We start from the raw sequence: 22,778 nt of genomic DNA on the forward strand, positions 1-22,778 counted from the left end.
GATTCTACTTAAAATGCTGATTTTGTCTCCCCAATATGTTTTTTTTTAATATTTCTTTTTGTATTCAAAAATTGAATGCTGGATATTTATAATAGTCAAGACTGACCCTGAAACAGAGAGAAGGAAATGTACCTTCCTCCTCTTCTTAGTAAAGGGAGGAGAACATGGGTGTGGAAGGCTGAATGCCTGGCGAGAGTAAGCTGAGGTTTGACAAGTTTTATTGAAATTTTTTTCCTCTCTTCAAGTTTTTGTTACAAGGGGTGGCCCCCTCTGAATAAAAGAAGAAATATATTTTAAAGTGAAGATATTTTTAAAAACCAAATAATTTTTTAAAAAATTTGGATAGTACTCTATTTGATTTGTTTATTTTAATCCAGATTTATTGTGTCATTTCTGCTGGGAGCTCCCTTGCCACACTAAAAAAGCTCCCTGTATCAGTGCATATCTGCATTTTAACCCATACCTTCTATTGTCTTAGGGAATTGCCTGGGGCCCTGAGATAATTTATAAATGGTCACATAAATAAGTCTTAAGAATAGAATGTGTACTCAGATCTTCCTAGCTCTAAGACCTCTAAACCAAGCTGTCTCAATATTATTTGTTTATCTTATATTAAAAATGGAACTAATAAAAGGACCTCACAGGGCTGCTATGATATTCAAATGAGATACTCTGCAAATCATTTTGCAAATCTTAAAGCATTATAATAAATATGATCTATCTATATCACCATCATCATCATCATCATCATTACTTAATTGAAAGAGATATTATTTTATTATTAATTTATCATTTGTTAATATCATATAATAAACATCATATGCAATTTGCAATAATTTTTTATTAAATTATTTTGGAGTTACTTCATTCTATTTTACAAATCTGTAGAAAGGAAAGAAAAAGGATAAGCAGCAGACGGACCAGATAAAAAAGAGGAAGCAGATAGGAGACAGGAGCTTATGGGAAACTTTGAGAAGAAACTTTTGCTGCCTGGTCTCCAAAGATCACACATATCCAGCTCCAGGCCCAAACTATGAAACCCCACCCACATTCTTCCTCAGGTTTTCCTTCTGCCATACCTTTGACCTCTATTATGGAAAAATACTGGTGGGGGGGAGGACAGCTAATCTGTAATCTAGGGTAGATAGGTGGGAGCCATTAAATTAGGTCCCAGTGTCCCTTTCTTATCTGGGTCCTTCTCTCCTCTCCCAAATAATAAATGTTTATTGTAATAGTTTTCTAGCTATAGAACTCCACCTTTGTTATTTAACCCAGATTCAAATGGGTATGTGGGTCCCATTAGAAGGGAGGACACTGTGATGAAACAGGGTCAGAAATAGTCACAAAGAGACATTTCAAAGTATTTCTATCTCTTGGGAAACTTTGGGCCACCATACTTGGAGTCAGGAAGACCTGAGTTTAAATCTGGCCTCAGAGCTTTGCTAGTTGTGTGATCATGGACAAGTCACTTAACTTGTTTGTCTCAGTTTCTTCATTTTTTTTAAAATGAAGCTACTATAATGCCTATTCTCAAAATTGTGAGATTAGAGATCAAATTTGCCTTTGCCAACCTATAAAAACTTTATACAAATACTTCTATTTTGATGGTGATGATGATGATGATGATGATAACGATGACAGCATTCTACAGTGTTCCTTTCTCACATCATCTCCTCTAGTACAGCTGTTTGGAGTATAACACCAATGTTATTAACACATGTGGAGATCCCAGAATACATCATCATCGTGTCAGGTAGATAATCACAAGTCCAGACTTGTTACTCTAATTAGCTTGGCTCATCTACCAGTTCCATTTCCTAGTTACATTCACAGAACAATGATAGAACTGGTCCCCTTAAAACTCAGTTACTGAGGAAATCCAGTTTCTCATCCGCCTTGATTCCAGGTCCACCCCTTAGCTCTAGTCAGCATGACTCTCATTACGGAAAATTCAACCCTGACTCAGTAGTTTCTCTGATTCTGTTCAGTGACGGTCTCCCCTATTTCTCAGAAACAGCAGGTGCCCTGAGTCAAGTGTTCCTACTGACTTTCAACATCTAATAGCTTTACTCTTGTACCTTCCCTCTTCTGAAGCAAAATGCCTCCTGATCTCAGTTTCTCTAATCAGTTTTGATGGGCCAAACAGCTCTGAGAGTCCTCATCCCTTCTTTTTCTCGACATCCTTCAATTAATTGATTGATCTAAAGGATAGGAGAGGAACTGGATCTTTCTAATCTTGGAATTCACATTCTAATGGAGGAGACAACATGTACAAATAAAAACTATATAGCATCACTACAAAATGAATACAGAATCAATACAAAAAGAGCAGTAGTAATTTGTGGGAGAGGGTGGGTCAGGAGAAATGTTCTTTTGAAAGAAAGGGATTAAGCTTTACCATGAAGGAAGAGAATTCTATTAGGAGGCATAGGGGACCAGTCAGTTTTAAAGAAGAAAGATGGGAGATGGAGTATTTAAGGATAGGAACAGATTTTATTATAGGGAATAGGGATGAGTTCTGTTTTTGTTTTTTTGTTGTTTTTTGTTTGTTTTTTGGCTTTGTGGTAGGCTTGTAAGGAAGTTAAATTTGAGCCTACCAAGTCCTTCAATCCATAAAGTATAGCCCATTCTTTTCTAAAGAACATCATAGAACACTTGACTATACTATGAAGATTTGATGTGTCATCGTGTTCCAGGTTTCCTCATTTCCCTGTGCTAATTTTTGGTGTGGAGGGTGGAGGTGGTTGTTACCATGGTGAAGAAGGAGCATGACTAGGGTGTTTAAGTATGTGTTCACTCTTTGTTTCTGTCTCTTTCTCTCTGTCTTTCTGCCTATTGCTCTTTCTCCATATACAAATATATGCTTATTTTGACTGTATAGTTTGTTGGGAATTGAAACAGCTAGTTACATATCTTAGGGAAGTAGGAACTGTGACCAAAGAATTTCCCAAAGTTTTCATGAATTAAAAGTGGCTGGAATGACTGATCTCAAATTGTATAAGATTCCAATATCCATAAAGGTCATCAGTCCAAACTTATTTCTTGAGGGAGGATTTTATCCAAAGTATTCAAGATAGATTGTAGTCTTGCTTGTTCTGAAAGATAGATAAGAGAGGGTGATTCATTCTCTGTCTCTCTCTCTCTCTCTCTCTCTCTCTCTCTCTCTCTCTCTCTCTCTCACCTGTCCAGAAAACTTGTTTTAGTTCCATTGTTCTTATATTCTGTTTTGAAGCCTAGGGCTAACCACATTATCTTTCTTTTGCAAGATAATGGGGATAGGGAAATTCCACAGAGCAGGGAAGCCCCTAAGAAATAAATGTCTGAAGGCTATTGAACCAGGACACTTCAAAGTTGACTTTTTTTCTTATGGTTAACCCCACTGTACAGTATCTCTGAAGAAAAGGAAATTATAACTCTTCCTAAATACAGATGCTAGGGGAAGAGGCAAAAAAAAATAGGAAGGATTAAAAAAAATCAGGTTCTGTGGCTGGGTCAGATAAAAGATGCTAAAATACAAACTTAATCACTTGGGCAGATCTTTTCTTCCCTTCCAGAGATTTTAATCTTTCCCTATACTTTTCAGTTTAGCCCCAGAGGGAGGAACTAGGAGCAATAACTTAGCTGCAAATATCTGGAGAGGTCCAGAATGTATATAGGAGTTAATGGATTGCCCCTTACTGAAGATATTTAAGTGAAGGTGTGAGGAACTCTTTGTAGTTTGTATAGGGGAGCTTTATTCAAGACTATCTGCTCTGAGATCCTGGCCAAATCTGAAAATCTGGCATGGTGGGATTGTAGCTAAAGAAGCTATAACAATAGAACCTACCATTTATATAACATTTTAAGGTTTACCAAGCAATTTGTTAACATCATTTCCTTTTATTTTTACTGCAACCCTGGGGGAGAGTTGCTAATGTTGCCCCTAACTTCTGGATGAAGAAACTGAAGTGAAAGTCCTTTCCTAGAATCACAGGATTGATAAATTTCTGACGCTGGATGTGAATTCAGGATTTTCCAACTCCAGATCCAGTTCTATGTGTCACAATAAATAAAGCTGGAGTTAGGAAGTTAGGAAGTGAGGAACTTCCGGAATTATGAAGACCCAAGTCCAAATTTGAACATAGACACTTGCTGTATAAGTCATTTACCCTGGGCAAGTCAATTAACCTTTGGTTGCCTATTTCCTGATCTGTAAAATGAAGACAGTAATAGGACTTTCCTCTCAGGATTGTGGGGAAGATCAAATGAGAATGTCTGTAAAGCTTTCAGGACAATGTTAGATATAATTGTTGTTGTTCAGTCAATCATACGTGAGATTTATATATTTAGTGTTTTTGTCGTTGAGTTGTATTTGACTCTTCATGACATCATTTGGGCTTTTTGGGGGGGCAAACATACCAGAGAGATTTGCTATTTCTTTCTCCAGCTCATTTTACAGATGAGGAAACTGAGGCTAACAGGGTTAAGTGATTTGTCTAGGATCACACAGCTAGTAAGAGTTGAGGTCAAATTTGAACTATGTCTTCCCAACTCTAAGTCCAGTGCTCTATCCACTGAATTGCTTAACTGCCTCCATGTAACACATAGAAGGTAATATATAATTTACCTAATTTAAATGGGCATAGTAGGTACTATATAATGTTATTTATAGTGGTATCGATTGATAATTCAATTGATAATTAAAATGGATTTTAATTCAAGGAAAAAAAAATGAGTTTTATACCTCTAAACAGGTAGAATCACAGATAGTAACTTGAAAATCATTAATTTTCTCATTTGATGGAAGAAGACATTGAGGATCCCCAGGACTAAATGATTTGCTTAGGGTAATACAGTTATTAAGTATGTGGGACAGGATTTGAACCTAGATGTCTTATCCACTGTGCTACCTAGCTAGGCTGTGAGACTTACCAGATAACTCTTTATGTGCTATTGCTCTGTTAATCTTGTTCCTTTACTGAAAAATTCCAATATCTTTCTGATGTGTAATGGATAAAATCCAAACTCCTTAGCTTAGAATTAGAAGACTTCAAAGATCTGACCTCTACTTTCCCTCCCAACCTCTACTCCTACTCTATTCACAATCTACATTCTCAACTTGCCTACTCATTCATGCAGCAGGAAGATTTTTGGATTTAGAGTCAGAGAATTGAAGTTCATATCCTACTTGTGTGACATCGAGCCATTGAGATCACTTTTGTGGCGCTTTCTTAGCTTATCCAAAATGACTTACTAGCATCCTTTTCATGACCTCGAGGAAGCTGTAGGAGATGGGAGATGGAGGCAAATGACACTTTGGCAGCGGTTGATCGCTGCTGAGGTCAGGGGCAAAGCAGATTTGGTATCTTTTAGAATTCAGTGCTTTCTTGAAGCAATCAGTGGAGTCCAATCTTTCTCCTGAAGCATCTAACACTTAGTGCTAATATTGGACACAGGATCCTTGACTTAGCAGACAGTTAGTCAATTCAACTGTGACAATGCCTTTGTTCACACAAAGATGTATTATAATTTTAAGTTGTTTGAATGTTGTTTTGCCCATTAGGAAAAAATGACCACTTGGGATAATTACACGAAATGTCAACTATAAATATCCGGGAACAAATGAAACATAGTTGGCTGTTACTAACATCAAATAGCTGTAAATCAATTCTAGAGTTATGTTTATTGTATCCTTAATAGCATTTTTAAAAAGTTCTGAACATTTTATCTTAATCATAAAGAAAAATAAGGTATGCTACTGAAGAAAATGACAGACTTCTATTTGGTGCATATTATTTTTTTTTAAAAAAAGCAGAACCATCTGAAATCTGTTTGCTAACTATGGTATAATACAAATTAGCCTGTGGGCACCAAGAGCCGCCATTGCCTGTCTGCTTGCCAGCCTTGCTTAGTCCCCGAGTATTAATGAGTAAGTGCAAGGATTTGAACAATCAGCATTTCACCATTTGCATGCAAACTCTCATGCTGTGTAATTATGCTCAGCGCTGGCACTCAAATTAATTAAAGCTGATTTCTCTGTGACTGCAAACTGGTCAGAGCCCCAGTTTCTCCTTCATATGAAGTCATCACTTTATATTCAACATGACATTGCTGTCCCTTGAATTCTTAGGAATGCTAAGAGGCAACAGGCAGAAGTCAGGCCTGAGTTTAAAAAAGAGAAAGAAATGGAAGCCCCCCCCCCCCAACAATGCTGTGTGCACCTCTCTCCCTTTGGCAAATGTGGAAATGCCTTTCTCTCTCTCTCTCTCTCTCTCTCTCTCTCTCTCTCTCTCTCTTTCAAACACTCTTTACCTCTTTCTTTCTACCAAACACTCTCATACACACTCTCCTCTCTTCCTTCTCTTTGTCTCTCTATTTCTCTGTCTGTCTCTGTCTCTGTCTCTATCTGTATCTCTCTCTCTCTCTCTCTCTCTCTCTCTCTCTCTCTCTCTCTCGCTCACAAACATACCTTCTCTCCCTCTCTCTGTCTTTCTCTTTCTCATACTTACTTTCTCTGTCACCCACTCTCCTTGCTTACATACACTCTTCCCTTTCTTTCTCTCTCTCACATACATACTGCCTCTCGTCTTTCCCTTTCTCTCTCTCATAAACTTTCTCACTCATTGTCCCTCTTTCTTTCTCAGACATACTCTCTTACACACACAGACACACTCCTTTCTTTCACTCTCTCACAAACACGTTTTCCTCTCACACACACAATCCCTTCTTTCCTCTTTCTCTCACATTCTCTCTCACGTACATTCACACTCACATACATGCACACTCCCTCTTATACACACACTCACACTTTCTTACACTCACTCTTTCTCTCTTAAACACACACTCTTTCTCCTCTCCCCCCCCACAAAACCTTTTCACCTTTCTCTTTCTCTCAAAGAGTGTATTCTTGTGCTTTAATTATCAAGGATGATAATAGAAATAAATCATATGCATTATTTCACTGAATTCCCTTCCCCTAGCTCTGTCTGATCAGGGCTTACAGAAAATTTGCCAACCTAAAAGACTGTATTTGCCACTAACATAAAATTTAAAGTGAGTTAGGTACAGGCAGGGCTGGGTTCAACAAGAGTCAATTGTTAAATTGTTAGCATGAGCATTCACACCTCAGAAATCAAAAAGTTACAAATGAGGACCTCATTCATTGCTTTGCTAATATATTGGAGAAAATGTTAATAATGTAGATTAAACTTAAAAGTGTTTCATGTATACATTTTCCCCTCCCCCAAAGAACCTATTGTTAAATGTTCACCTGCACTTCCTCCCTTCCTCCCCATGCCATTCTATGTCAGAGGAAGAAGAATGGATTTGAAGTCATAGGCCCTGCATCAAAATCTTGGTTCTGCCATTTAAAACATGTGTGACTTTGCATTTCTCTGGGATCATCATTTTAGAGCCAGAAGGTATCTCCTTCTGTTCAACTCCCTTTACTTTACATATGTGGAAACTGAGGTCCACAAAGGTGAAGAGACACAGATAGAAACACACATAGACACTGTAAGAGATGAAGTCTAGATTCCAAACTATTTCCTCTGATTCTAAATCCAGTGTTCTTTCCAGACCACCATACTGCCTCAGTTTCCCTTTTTGAAAAATGAAGGAGTTAGATAATTCCTAAGCCCTATCCAGCTCTAAGTCTATCCTCCTATATAATCATTTTTAAAAAGGATTTCACAGATAGTTTTTTTTCTTAAACAAAGTGTTCACCATCCCAAAAAGCAGGGAGGTGAGGAAGAAAAGAAGAGCTGATTGTAAGATTTGATTAAGACTTTAGAATCCTCCTTAAATAGGACTAAACTGAAATAGAGATGATTATTTGCCAGAGAGATGCATAAACATTTTCTGCAATAGGAGCTTTTCCCTGGGTTTTTGTAAAGCTATCTCAGGTTTTTCAGTGCCTCTGACAGCTCCTTTGTAAAGAGATCCTCAAAGAAATTAAGATGGCATGATAATTCTTTTCCGATGAACCTCCATTTCTGTGCATAGGTGTCCCCTGCAAACATAATCAATGCCAAAGCAGGGAGGTTTCCTGATCCAGAAATACTTTGTCCCATCTATTCAACCTCAGGGGAAGCCCCTACCTTTGCATTTTGCTTGTCACTTTGAACATGTACTGAACCAAAACAATTAAGGGTTGCTGGTGGTGTCTTTGTTTTCGGATCATGGGATCACAGATTTAGAGCTCAAAGAGAAGAGGTCACCTAATCCAAACCCTGTCACACAGGCAGCAAATGGTCTTTCTTAAGTCTAAGATCAAATAGGTCAGTTTCTCAAGTTCACTATCCTGGTAGACACCAGATACTTCAAAGAAAATTAAGTCCTGCCTTACCCCATAAAAGTTTGGGGCTGCAGTGATATAAATAAAGAGAAAAAAGTAGATTCTTCCTTTGAACCATCCTGGGCTGATGGAACCAAAAAAGTCAATCAGTAACCCTTACCTTGGTGATAATAACTCCGGGTCCTCAAAGAACAGCAGTCCTCCCCCCTTTTCTTTTTTTTTTTTTTGACTTCAGACCTTCTTTCAAGGTTCAAATGGTGAAAATAAGAGAGAAGAATCCTAGAGCAACGAACCTCTGTATTAGACTCCAAAACAGATCATTCGCCGACACATACACACACACACACTTGTACAATATAGTATCATTACACTGGGGCCTTCCCCAATGGCCCTACAAGAATTTCCCAAGAAGACAGGTGATATTTTAGAATCAATCTAATTGCCAGATTTTTTTTCAAGATAGGTGTGGCTATCGAATCAGCCAGTTACACCTGTCCCCAAACCCACACAGCTTCCATTGCCTTCAGTATTTAGCTCAGCTGTCCAGTGACTTCATCCGTTCATTACACATGGAAGCACCCAAGAACTGGGCTGGCTGTGGGAACACTATGAAATGAAGAAGCTCAGTCACCCTACTACACAATGCCTATTGCTGCTAGCAAATACTTGTGGGCTGAATCAGGGATGGAGTGCCCCAGGTAGTTCTACCACTTCTATATTTTGTTTTGTTCATTTTAAAAATCCTCCTTTATTCTCTTTTCCTTCCCTGCCCTCCTTCCACTTCTGAAGACAGATTTTCTCATTTTTACTTAAATAGTTAAAAATAAATGCTTGGAGGACTCCTAAAAACCCATCAGGAATTCATTCACCCATTCATCCAATCAGCTAGTCCAGTTGCTTTATTTCACAGATGGGAAAAGTGAGATCCAGAGAGGTTGCCCTACAAGCATTAAGCATTTGAGACAGAATTTGAATCTCGGTTCTGTGACTCCAGAATTGATATTTTTTTTTTCTGTTTCATGCAACCTATGTTGTTTTTGTTTTTTTCCTTAAGCATAGTTCCTGAACTATTTAGCACAAATAGTTTCATATCTTGGGTTCAAATCTTGGTCCTGCCACTTACTGTCTAATATGACCTGGGGCAAGTCACAACCCTTTCCTGGACCTCATTTTTTTTTTTAATCTGTAAAAGGGAGGGTTGACCAGATATCTTCTAAAAATCATTCCAGCCCTAAATCTATGACCAGATGCAGCAGCAGATTCAACATTTTGTAGCTAAAGTCCCTTACATCTCTATTGAAAGGAAAGAGGTATGATTCTTCATTTGTTCTCTAGGGCCAAGATCAGTCAGTATAATTACTCAGAAATTGGCTTCATTCCCCATGTTCTTTTTACTTATATTATTGTAGCTGTTGTGAATATTATTTTCTTGGTTCTTATTTTATTTTTGATCAGTTCATATAAGTCTTCCTTTGAATTTCTCATATTTGTCACTTCTTATAGCATTAAATATCCATATATCCATATTCCACATGTTGTTCAGTCATTTCTCAGTGGAAGGGCACTTTTGTTTTCTAATTTTTTCTCTCAAAATATCATTGTTATGAATGTATTGGTATACATGGTATAAAGTCAGAGAATCAAAAACCTGTAAGAAAGAGAGGAAAAAAAGCAAGAAAGGACCTTGGATGGGCCCAAGTCCAAACCAATTCTTTTACCAATGAGAAAATTTAGGTCTAGAGAGGCTCAATTATTAGTATTATCATGATTACTTTTTTCATCTAGTTTATTATTAGAAGAGTCTAATAGCTAGTGACTAGTTCAAATTCTCAAAGTAAAAAGGTAAATAAATCAGGAATTTACATACATGTCCTCTAGCACCAAACATAGGATTCTTCCTTCTGTATCATATCGCCTTTGACTCCCTTGGAATATATTCCCAATAGGCCAAAGCTTATTTATATTTCACTTTCTTTTTAAAAGTCTAGAGAATAATAGGAGATTGTTTTGTAAATCCTCAAGGTAAAGGGTTTGTTTTTTATTTCATCACCCACAATGTCAGAAGAAAGTGAGGTACTCAACAGGATCTCAATAAAAGTTTGCTGTTGTTGCATGAAGCTGACTGGGTGTATATGGACTAGCCTGTATCTGAGGGAATGGCACATGGATAATCCAATTCAATACCACAATTGTTTATTAATAGACAGGTTCTGCACTAGGAACTGGGGGTAAAATAACAAAAATAAAATAGTTGCTACTCTCTGGGAACTTTCATTCTACTGGTGGGATCCAACATACACACAAATCAAGTATACAGTCATAGAGCCATAGATTGTAGATGGATAGAACCTTAGAGATCAATGAGGCCAAAAGTTAAATGTAAAAATGAAGAAACAGAGAAGTTAAGTGACTTATCCCATTAAGTGAGCCTATGGCCAATTTCAACCCAACTCTTCCTGACTCCAAATTCAACACCGTATCCACCTTGACACCCCACTTCTTGGAGGAGGGAGGGGGAGAGAGAGAGAGAGAGAGAGAGAGAGAGAGAGAGAGAGAGAGAGAGAGAGAGAGAATGAGAATGAGAATGAGAACACCAGTGGGAGTGAGTAAACTAGGAAAGACTTCCTCTCTATGATATGGTGTTAAGCTTCATTGTCCTTTAAAAGAAAATGTTATTTAAGTTTTAGGCATGTCTACCCCATTTCTTGGCAAAGACATCGTTTCCTTCTCCATAGAGAGATCTCCAATAGAGATGTAATCCATTTTACAGATGAGGAAACAGAAGTAAATAGGGTTAGTAATCTGCTCAGAGTCATACAACTAGTAAATCTGTCTGACAGTAGATTTGAACTCAAGTCTTCCTAACTTCAGGTCAGATACTACCTATTACATCACCAGATTTTATAATCCTTAGATTTTTGAATTTATTGAGGGCAGAGACTAACTTTGTTATTTTATGTATTCCTATCACTTAATCCAGTGTCTGGCTTTTCATAGGTGCTTAATAAAGGATTGATTATAAGGTAGAATCGAACCGGGAGATTCATTCTGTGTCTGAAAGACCACCTGTGTGAAAAAGTGGAGATGGGTATGCAAGCAAGAGTCAACAAACCAGCTTAACTGGAACAGGGAGTGTGTGAAGGGGAGCAACTTGTGATAAGTAATAGTAAGATCCTAGAAACTCTAAAAACCACATGCATTATTATGATCCAGTGCAGGTTTGCCTTGGCTAAAACATTGATTTGACAAACACAGGAAAATGACTAACATTTATATTGTGTTTTAAAGCTGCAAAATACTAATTATACCATAGCGGATAAAGACTTTTCAATCTGGTGTCTGACAACCTTTCTTCTCCCCTCTTAAGAGGAAGGTTATAGACATTATATTCTTAATTTTATAGATGAACTCTTAGAGAGACTCAGGACTTGACTATGATCACATGGTTATTAGGGGTCACAAAGAAGATGTAAACTCAGGTGGGCCTGGTTTTAATACCATCATTTTATCTAATAGTCTATGCCAGATGTGCTGGCAAGTAGTTTGCCAGACTTGAAGTCAGGAAGACTTTAAAGATCAAATGAAATGATACCTAGGAAGCACTTTGTAAACCTTAGAGACTATTTAAATATTGATTATTGTTATTATTATTATTATTTGTAAATTATCATTCATAAGCATTGTCATCATTTCTGTTGTTGCGGTTTAGTTTTCAGTCATGTTGCATTCTTCAGGACCTCATTTGGAGTTTTCTTGGAAAAGATATTGGAGTGGTTTGGCATTTTCTTCTTCAATTCATTTTACAGATGAGGAAACTGAGGCAAATAAGAATAAATGACTTGCCCAGGGTAACACAGCTAGTAAGTATCTGAGGCCAAATATGAACTCATATCTTCCTAATTCTGGACCTGGCACTTTAGCCACTGCACCATCTTGCTACTTAATAATCATCATTAGTACATAGTATATAACTATATATTATATAATATATGGTATTATATTATTTAAAATATAAAATAATCATTATTATAATTTCTTCCAGCTTGCAGATTTCCACTTAGTTACTTATTGAAGCAATGCTAGGGGAAGGTTATTCATTTTCATTAGTAACTACTTGCCCTATAGTCAGGTGAGTCAACCAGATCGTTAACAAACAGGTCTTTGAAAGTATCATAGAAACTGAGAATCAAAAGGGTTAACTAGTTTCACTTCTTACCCAATGGAGGCACTTCCTGATAGATCATCATCCAGTATCTTCCTGAACATTTACAGTAAGAAGACAGCTTCTGCCTCCCTTTTACATAGCTATCATTCTCAGAAAGTTCACTTTGTTATTAAGATGAAGTCTTCCTTGAGATTTCTACCCATGGGTCTTAGTTTTGACCTAGAATTCTTTTTTCCACCATCTTTATAGACTTTTGAAAACTACTTTTCTGGACAATTTTCAAAGATCACACCCACCAATTCTTTAAGTAACCAAGATATCATTTATTTTGTTATGGAAATTTGATCTCATTTAAAATTCTGATTTTCCTCTATCTCCTTGCTAATCTGGAGTTTTATATTTTTAAGCATTTTTTTTTCTTTTGCCTTTCTCATTTGGAATTCTTTCTTGTTAATACAGAAGATGGAAACAAAATGAAAGTCATCTTAATGAATTATAATGTATCATTCCAGAGTACTGATACAATAACACATCTCTCTTTGGGGTGGGGGGGCAGGAGCTTGGGGAAAACTATAAATTTAGGATGTGGTCACTGTCAGATACCTAGAATCCTGAATAGACTTCTAACATCCATAGCCATTCAAAATATTCAGGCAAAACATGCATACAGGAAATAACAAGTGGATGAAAAATGCCAATTGTCTTGGCCATGATGTGCAGGTGGAAAGATAGATTTTAGAGAAGATGAAGTAAATGTTGCAGGGCAAAGATTTCTAAGGCTTTTGGTATATGGAATAAAGACAAAAAAAATCTCACCATTTCAGTAATCCTCAGGTAATTCTGAAGAATCCATCTATGTCCATAGAATTGATGTGTTCATTACAAAATATTTTTATCTTGCTTTTTCAAAGGTTGTATTTTATTAAATTGAATATATCTACTTGGCAGCAATTTATTAGGCAATACTCCATTTAAGTTATTGTATGTACTTCATAGTCACAAAGCTATAGAAATGTTCTCTAGCTCTGACTTCGATTCCAATTAGGCCCCTCTCCTTGACTCCCACCCCTGGAATTTGGATTTGTGAGGCATTATTGAACTACATTTAGTTTTGAAAACTTAAGTTCAAAATTATGCCTACCATAGAGTAGGAATTTAATAAATGTTTACTGAATGAATGAACAAATGAATGAATGAATAGTACAGTTCCCTCAAATAAAAAGGAACCAAAGAATATTAGTCTAGGACAAAAGCATAGAACAGTGGAAAGAATAGGGAATAGTCAACAGACTTTGTAGTCCTAAATCTGTCAACAAATAGATATGACCTTCAAGTGTTCATTTCATTCTATCTATAAAAAGGCAATGGTAATATTCAGTCCATTCTAACCTCCCAGAAATACCCTGAGGAGAAAAGAAGAGTGAAGGGTATGTGAATTACTTTGAGAATGTTGAATAAAGTGCACAACATATATACATATATATATATATATAATATATATTATATATATATATATCTGTGATACTCTTTTCATTATTAATAAAGTATGTTTATCATGAGTCAAGTATTTATTGCAAAATTAAACCCTTCCAAAGGACATTATAATAGAGTCCATGAATTTAGGTTGTTTTTTTTTAATTTTAGAGATGCATGTACATTTCAAAACATTATATAGGTTTAAAAAATTCATATTTTTCTATCAGATTCAACGAAAGCAAATTAGTTCTATTTCCCCTTGGAGTTATGCAGTGTTTGAAGCATAAACACAGTAGTTTTATGCTAATGCATGAGAACAGGAAGATGAATCTCATTTAAAAATTTAAGAAAGGTAATGCTGAATAGTGAGTTATGCGAGGGCAGTGATGATGAGACCCAGTCTACTTTTATTATGTAAGATAAGTATTTTAAAAGGCAAAATATAAATGATGCTTGGAGAAAAAAAGGCATTTTGAGAAGTTCATTTGGTTTTAATTAACTATGTTGCTATAAATAGATGCTTTACCCAAGCACATGATCTCATTCTTGACATTAACCATTTCAAAGAAAAGGGTGATAAGCATTTAGCAAACATTCTTTAAATCCCACCTTGTCCTCTATCTTGGCAGAACATTTAGATGTAAAAGGAAATAAACACTTTTTGCAACTAATAATGTCTTTGTGATGGTGTGGGATTTTGACCATATAGTAAATGGAACTATTCAGACAGGGCATATTGCAGCCAGGCTCATCTTTGACTCTTCTGTCCCCTTGAACTTCCCTGCCCCACTCCCTACAATCAACTGTCAAATCAGGCTGATTCTAGCATTGTAAGCATCTCTATTCTCCTCAATCAATCGATCAATTGGCAAATATTTGCTGTTTTGTATATAGTTTATATTTGCTTATCTAGGTACATGTGCCCTCCCCAAAGAGATTATAATAAATTATTAAAAAAACTCACTTAATATATGCTTTGTACTTTTAGTTTAAAAAGGGAAGAACATATATAACCACTCATTTGTATATAGAAATCTGCCTTATGCTATAGAGAAATAAGAGGTTATGGAGATAAAGAGGTATGGGGGAATGATAAAAGGGAAGGCAGATTAAGAGAGGTAGTGGTCAGAAGCAAAATAGACTTTGAGGAGAGAGAGAGAGAGAGAGAGAGAGAGAGAGAGAGAGAGAGAGAGAAAGAAAATAGTAAGCATACTTGTAAAAATGAGTGAGTTCACCCATAAAATCTAAGATAGAAGAATGGATTCGAAATATGTTGTTTACTAGAGACACACTTGGAAAAGAAAGACACACATAGATATAAAATAAAGAGCTAATGCAGAATCAATTATGTTTCAGCTAAAGTAAGAAAAAAAGTCAGGGCTAAAATTCATGATCTCAAGACTAAGCAAAAGCTAAAAGCTACCTATTTAAATGAGATCATTAAAGAAACTATATTTTACATTCATTCATTTTTCTCTTCCTACCAGCTGTTACCCAAATATGACACTTCATCTTCTTTGCTAAAATGTGAGTTCCTTGAGATAAGGGACAGTTTTTGCCTTTCTTTGCATCCCACCATGCTTAACAGTGTACCTGGACCATAGTAGATAGGGAAAGGGAAGGAGGAAGAGAATAACTATTGTGCTACCACTGAGCTAATCCCCCCCCCCAAATATTAGCTTATTTGCTTCTTACAACAATGCTGAAAGGTAGGTGATGTTATTATCTTTATTTTACAGTTAAGGAAACTGAGGCAAATAAAGGTTAAGTGACTTTCCCAGGGTTGCATAAATAATCATTTTCTGAGCTGGTTTTGAATTCAAATCTTTCAGACTCCAGGCCAGGATTCTTTCAGCTGTGCCACCTAGCTATCTTAATAATTCTATAAATGCTTGTTGATTTGACTTAACTTCTAGCTCTGCTTGAGCAAAAGCTCTCCCCCTTTCACATAATATAGTCCTTCATCCCTTTCTGAAATTTCAGGTCCTTTTCTCCTTTCTACATTTCTTACCTTTGCCCCCTCCAAAGTAACTTTTATAGAATTCCAACTTTTATAAAACACTTTGTCTGGACCCCTCTTTAAACTAATTCTATTGTTTTCTATGCACTTTTGACTATTTGTATTCCTTCTACAGCAGAAAACAAACTTTTTGAAATCAGGTGCTATTAATTTCTTTTAATTCTTCTAATTTTTAATCTTTTACATAACAACTTAATAATGTTTGTTGAATTGGGTCAGATAGTTAATAAACATTTATTATTGAGGTAAACAGGGTTAAGTGACTTGCCCAGGGTCACCCAGCTAGGAGGCCCAGTGGATTGAGCCACCAGCCCTGGAGTCAGGAGGATTTGAGTTCAAATCCATCCTCAGACACTTAGCTATGTAACCCTGGGCAAATCACTTGACCCTGATGATCTTGCATCTAGGGTCATCTCTAGTTGTCCTGATCCATATCTGGCCACTGGAGTCAGGAGAAATAGAGGATGATGACTCTGCACAGCACCCCCTCACTCAAATCCAGTTTACTGGCTTGTCATGGCATCACCTTCCTGATGTCATGGTCTTCTTCGAGAATGAAAGACAAAAGCATCAAATCTTTATTAAGTTACTACATGTGTTAGGCATGGTGTTAAGCATTGTGATACAAAAAATTCAAAAGGCAATCCCTGCCCTCAAGGAGTTTACAATCTAATGGGGAATTCATACCTAGTAGAAGTATTTTCATTTCTATATGCCTTTGTAACTATTTCTTAATCCTTTTCAGTGGTCAGTATTGGTTATTACAAATCAAAATGTAAAATCATTGAGGATAGAACCTAAGGGTTTTGTTGTTGTCGTTGTTGTTTAAAAAAAAATTGTTATATCTTTCTCCATTTCTTTCCTATTAGAATGTAAGGATCAGTTTCATTTTTTGCCTTGGATCTCTTAAGTTTAGACTATTCACAAACTGCTTCAAATCTCTCTCTGTCCCTGTCCATCCTCCCTTCAGTCAGAAAGTGATTTTTCTTAATATGCTAGTCTGACCATGCTACTCTCTCCTCAATAAACTCCCATGCCTCTCTTATCAGCCTCCTGGATCAAATATACAATCCTTTGTCATTCAAAGCCCTTCCTGACTCTGGCAGTGAATCCAACTGATTTTATTTCCTCATCTCTCTTTCCTGGTTTCCCTGACTTGCCTCAAATCCCAGCTAAAATCCCAGCTTCTACAGGAAACCTTTCCTAGATGTCTTCCTTGCGTTAACTATTATTCTAAATATAGTTTGTTTGTATGTGGTCATTTGTTGTGTCCCCATTAGATTATGAGCCACTTGAGGACAGGGACTATCTCTGTATGAGTGCCTGTGTGTGTGTGCGCGCGTGCTTTTTGATATCCCTACCTCTGAGGACCCAGATAGCTATGAGAGAAAATGAGTTTGTCAACTTTGTCCATCCTTCCCTCACTTAAATCCAATTCATTTGCGAGTCATGACATCACCCTCTGATTGTTTTCTTCCATTCCTTTTACTTAACACAGTGCTTAGCATATGGGGGATTAATAAATGTTGATTGGTTGATTATCTTTTTTATTATTTCTCCTTTTGTGTCCACATTGTGATGTAAAGTCATACCATTTCCCCTCCTTGTAGAATGTAAGCTCTTTGAGGGCAGAAACTTTCGTTTTTGTCTTTGTGCTCAGCCCAGTGTCTGGTGCTTAGTACATGCTTCATAGTATGTGTTTCATTGACTGATTAATGGTTACATTGTTAACTTGGCGTTTGTGAATGTTTCCAGAATTCAGGTCTCTTTAGTGCAAATAATGAATATCTTTAAATGGTTACATATATTCAAAGGTAAAATATAGTAATCTGCTCCAGCCCAAAGGAAATATACAATTATCAATTCAAATAACAAGATTAGTCAGTCACTTAATAAACATTTATTGTCTTCTACTAGGTGCCAGGCATTGTGATAAGCAAGTAATAGGGGTATGAAGAAAAGTAAAAGATGGTCCCTGATCCCAAAAGTCATTTTGGGGAGCCAACATTCAAACTGCATACAGACAAGTTATATATATACAGGATTAATTGGAAATAATCAACAAGGGATTCATTATGCACACCAATCAGAACCTAGCCTTGTAACAAGGTTTCATCAAAGTTCCCCTAAGCCATTTGCTCAAGACTAAAAGAGTGGTGTCAATTGAAATACATGCAACCATTTAACGATATTCATTAGGTGTGCTATAAAAGGATCTAAGTGTAGTAGAGAAATTATTCTTAAAATCAAAGTGGCATGGAGACTGGAAACAACTCAAAAGGTACAAAGCACATTGAATAGGAAATGGATCATGTTCCTTTGTTAATTTCTAGAAATTCTTGGAACTACCACCACTAAATCAGTGTAGAATCTGAATAGAAGTGGATCCCTGAAGGTCACTGACGTAGAAAACCAAAAATTAGCATTAGCTAATTGTGTTATATTTTTGCTTATTTTGATCAATTATGGTTCCTTGGATACTTTTGCTATAAATGATCAAATGAGATAATATTTGTAGCAATTAAAACAGAGTCTAAAATATTGTAGGGGGGTTTAATGAAGGCTCATTCCCTTTCTTTTTACCTTTCTCTCTCTAAGCAGAAAGGGCATCTGAAGACTTAATAGTGGAAGGAAGATTGTTCAAGTCCAGTCCACCCACCCATTGCAAACAGGAAAAGCTGGAAAGGCTATAATCCCACATCACCCAGTGTGGTAGAATACAAAAGCATTTGGAGTAAACACCAAGATGAAGGAATTCTAGGGCTAGCTCTGTTGTTATTAACCTACGTGTCTTTACACTCGTCATTTAACCTTTCTATGTCTCAGGTTAAGTTTGGACAATACTTGCCCCTGTGAAGCTCAACGAGGTTGTTATGAGGATCAAATGAGGTCATAGTTGCCTGTCTACCTACAGAAGTATAATGGGTTATAGGGATGATATTTATGATGTGAGCACTGCCAAGTCTTCCCTCTCCTCCTTGGACCTCAGTACCTTTCCTGTTTTGCTCCTTTGTTCACCTTTTGCCCTTTTCCTACACCAACACTGGTCTAGATACAAAAAGTGAACAGAATGATTAGGTCTGATATCTTGAGAACTAATCTTACCTGTAGGGGAAAGGAAACTTAGCCCTGGTGGTAACACCAAGGATTTAATCTGTTTGAGGAATTTTCTTTTTCTCTTCTTTCTTGTATTTTAAACACTAAAAGACATATATATATATATATATATATATATATATATATATATATATATATATATGAAATCTTTTTTTTAGGTTTTTGCAAGGCAAATGGGGTTAAGTGGCTTGCCCAAGGGCACACAGCTAGGTAATTATTAAGTGTCTGAGATCAGATTTGAACTCCAGGGCCGGTGCATATATAATCTTTTAAAAATATCATAACTGTTTTTTTTTTTTGGTGGAGGTAGTGATGATGGTGGTGAGAAGTCATAAATTATAAAATGTTTTCAGGATAATTAAGTCTGAAAAACATGGTTTGGTATATTATGATATTTCTATGATAAACCACATATAACATAGAAATCTCTTATTACACTCTGCTGCTTATTTGGGACATCTTCAGAAGTATCAACAAGACTACTGATTTTTCATGTTTGGAAGAGAAGAAATTGAGCAAAAATTGGAGACAAGAGAATGTGAGTTTGAATCTGGACTCAATCACTCACTTGACAATTCTTTTACTTTGGATATGTTATTCATCCTCTTTGGTGAAGTGACTTGCCCAAGGTCACACAAATAGTAAGCATCTGAGTCTGGATTTGAACTCAGGTCCTCCTGACTCACTCCTTGGAATTGCTCTGCTTGGCTGTCGTACTAGCAGCGCTATCTTTGGACCTGATCATTTCCACTGGCTGCTCCCCATGCCTCCTTGTCTCCTTCCAGTTTCAGCTAAAATCTCTCTCTCTTTTTTTTTGCAAGAAGCCTTTCTCAAACCCCTTCCATTTTTGCATCTTCCCTCTCAGACTCACTAGAGTTTATATCTCACTAGCCTGTAAATCTCTTGTCTGTACACACTTATCTGTATAATGTCTCCTCCATTGGAATGTGAGCTCCCGGAGGGAAGGAACCGGTTCTTCCCTTTTTATTTTGGATCTTGGTTCTTACAACAGGGTCTGGCAATGAGGAAAGATAAGTGTTGCTCACTCTTTTGTGCAGGGTTCTGGAGATCAGTCACAAGTCAGACAGGACAACTGGGACTTTGTTTCTAGAATGATAAGCTTTAGAGAGCACTGACTACATTCACAAGTATAGAAAAACAAAAGAAAACAAAATCTTTTGTAGTGTAAAAACAGTTAGGCCTAGTGTCCCATTATCAAGAAAAATTGTTCAATAAATAGTTAAATCAGGTAGCTAACTAGTGACACTCCAGCTCCTCCCCACCCCCACCCCTACCCTTTCCCCTTTCCCCTGCAGTGCACTCAGTTCCACTGAACCTCCTGCTCTGTTTTGTAACAGCTTTCCCATCCAAGGCCTGCTTCAATCTTAGACATCTTCCCCTTAAAGGGTAAAAGTTTCTTCATTTCCATCCACTGAATTGTCCTAGGAATCAAAAGTGCTAAGGGGAGAGAAAGACAGAGATAGAGACGAACTGAGAAAGAGATGGAGAGATGGAAAGACAGAGGGAGGGAGAAAGAGAGATACAGAAAGGCACAGAGAGACAAAGACAGAAGGATGGAGAAACAGAGAGAGGGAGAGAGAGAAAAGATATAGAAAGACAGGGAAAGGGAAAAAAGGAGCAACTATGTGTATTCAAGGGGTTTACAATCTAGTAGAAGGCTATGACATTGACACAGAAATGTATAAAAGCTATACAACCCCCCCCCCCATCTATGTCCTACAATAGATGCACAAGAGCAGAACTGCATGGGCATCCTTGACTCTTCAAGCCTTTGACCAGGGTGACTTTGCCATGGTCCTGCTAATCAATGATTTCTCCATGGTTTCCAGACCTCTGTGATTTTCTCTGTTCTTCTGTCTGGGCCATACTGACATCTGAGAGTGTCATCATTAAGAAATGTCTTTAATTCTTCAGCTTCTTGTGCAACATTCTAAGAAACCAGGTACAGAAATCTCATCCATGTCACTCAACTGATAAGCTGGGACATTTCCAGAAGCATCATCAGGGCTATTGACTTTTTTTTTTCCTGGTGAAGAAAAAATTGGACTAAATTTGCATTCAGAGGATCTGGTTTGAATTCTGGTCAGAAAGGCTAGCTACATCACTTTTGGGCAAGTCATTGCCTTGGATTTAGTTTCATCTTCTCTAAGGTTAATTGAGATAATCAAGGAGATACTATTTGTAAAGTTCTTCTCACAGTGCTTGGTTGAGGAGGTTCTTTGTAAATACTAGCTCTAAACCACCATTTTTGTGATTTCAGAGTTGGCTGAACTCAGTCTGCCCTCGAGTTTCCAGTCCTGGGGGGGGGGGTGCCCCAGGTTCTCCATGTTATTATACTGTGGACATCTAGCCTGAAATTTGGCCTCTTGCAACTTACCCCCATCACTCCCAGTGAGGCTGACCCTCAAGGCCCAAGAGACCCAAGTCTGATCCTACTTCCCAAAGGAGTTCCCTTTAAATACTTGAACACGTTGTGTTTGCTCACCACACTCCTCTCCATCTTTTGTACAAACTAACCCTTCTCTATTCCTTGAATCGTTTCTCAAAAGGCATGATCTTGAGAGTCTTCCATTAGGAAGTCACTGTTCTTGCTTTCTCCTTCCTAAGCATGATACCCAGAACCAATGTCCTTTAAAAGTAGTCTGGCCAGGGCAGAGTACAATGGAACCATCGTCTCCCTTTTCCTGGATACTACCTTTCTGAATGTCCTTTCCAATCATTCACAATGACTTGCTTTAAACTTATAGTTCACTACCCCCAAGTCCACAATACTGAGCAAGAGCTTAACACATTTATTTCTTTCAGGTCCTTGAGAGAACTCCCCCCCCCCCCCCCCCCATTCCATTCGTGGGAGCTGTAGGACACTGTTAGATTACTTCATCTCCACCACCCACAACAACCCCAACCAACTCCATCATTCTCTACAGGTGGGTAGGAGGAGAGTGCAGAACAGGTTTAGGTGTGGCCTGGATTTCCTATGACAGTCAAAGGGTCACTGTCATTTTCTTTTAAATTTAGTTCTAGATCTCGAAATGCATGAGTTTAAATTTTCTCCTACAAACCTTATTTTTAAACTTATTTCATTGCCATTATTGTTTCCTAAACACACACACACACACAGAAGATATCAACTGATTTGTGGATAATGTATTTTATAGCAAGGAAGATGAGAGACCCAGGGAACCCTATAACCTGTAACATTTTCACTCTTATTACTCTTCCCTTGCCTTTTATACTCTATCCCTAAGTCCTTTTGTGAAATAGTTAGGATATAAGTCATAAATAAATACACTCCCAAGATATAGCTTTGTTTTAGGAGTAGAATTCTGGTATCCTAGGGGAAAAAACTGAGGGGTTCACTGTGGATGGATGGTTCCTTGAAAGGAGTCTTTCAGAAAAAAAGTTTCTAAAAATTCCAGTCAATCACTGGCAAGGAGAGATTTTATGAAACTGCTATTTTAAAAAAAGAACTCATTACATAAAAAGGCCGCATTAGAGTAAGTGAACCAAAAAATCAAAAGGTCCTGAGTTTGAATTCTGATTCTGACCTCTTTCAACTCGATGACCTTGGGTAATGACTTCTTGTCTTTGGCTTCAATTCCCTAGCCAAGAAACCATGGGGTGGGACTAGATGAGGATGATAACTGAAATTTAGAGTCTTATTTATATTCATGACCTCATTTGAGTTTTATAAGAACATGGTA

At 37.2% G+C, this 22,778-nt stretch overlaps 1 protein-coding gene across 1 annotated transcript in view; it reads right to left on the bottom strand.

Annotated features, from left to right (window-relative positions):
* Positions 1–8,619, bottom strand: part of ADGRL2 (adhesion G protein-coupled receptor L2) — a 329,848-nt gene extending 321,229 nt beyond the window's left edge. Inside the window, exon 1 of the mRNA XM_074221816.1 lies at positions 8,436–8,619. The gene's annotated coding sequence lies outside the window, so the exon portion shown is untranslated. The remainder of the gene's footprint in view (positions 1–8,435) is intronic.
* Positions 8,620–22,778: the final 14,159 nt, after the last annotated feature.

This window comes from Macrotis lagotis, chromosome 2, assembly GCF_037893015.1.
Source record: "Macrotis lagotis isolate mMagLag1 chromosome 2, bilby.v1.9.chrom.fasta, whole genome shotgun sequence".
Lineage (NCBI taxonomy): Eukaryota > Metazoa > Chordata > Mammalia > Peramelemorphia > Peramelidae > Macrotis > Macrotis lagotis.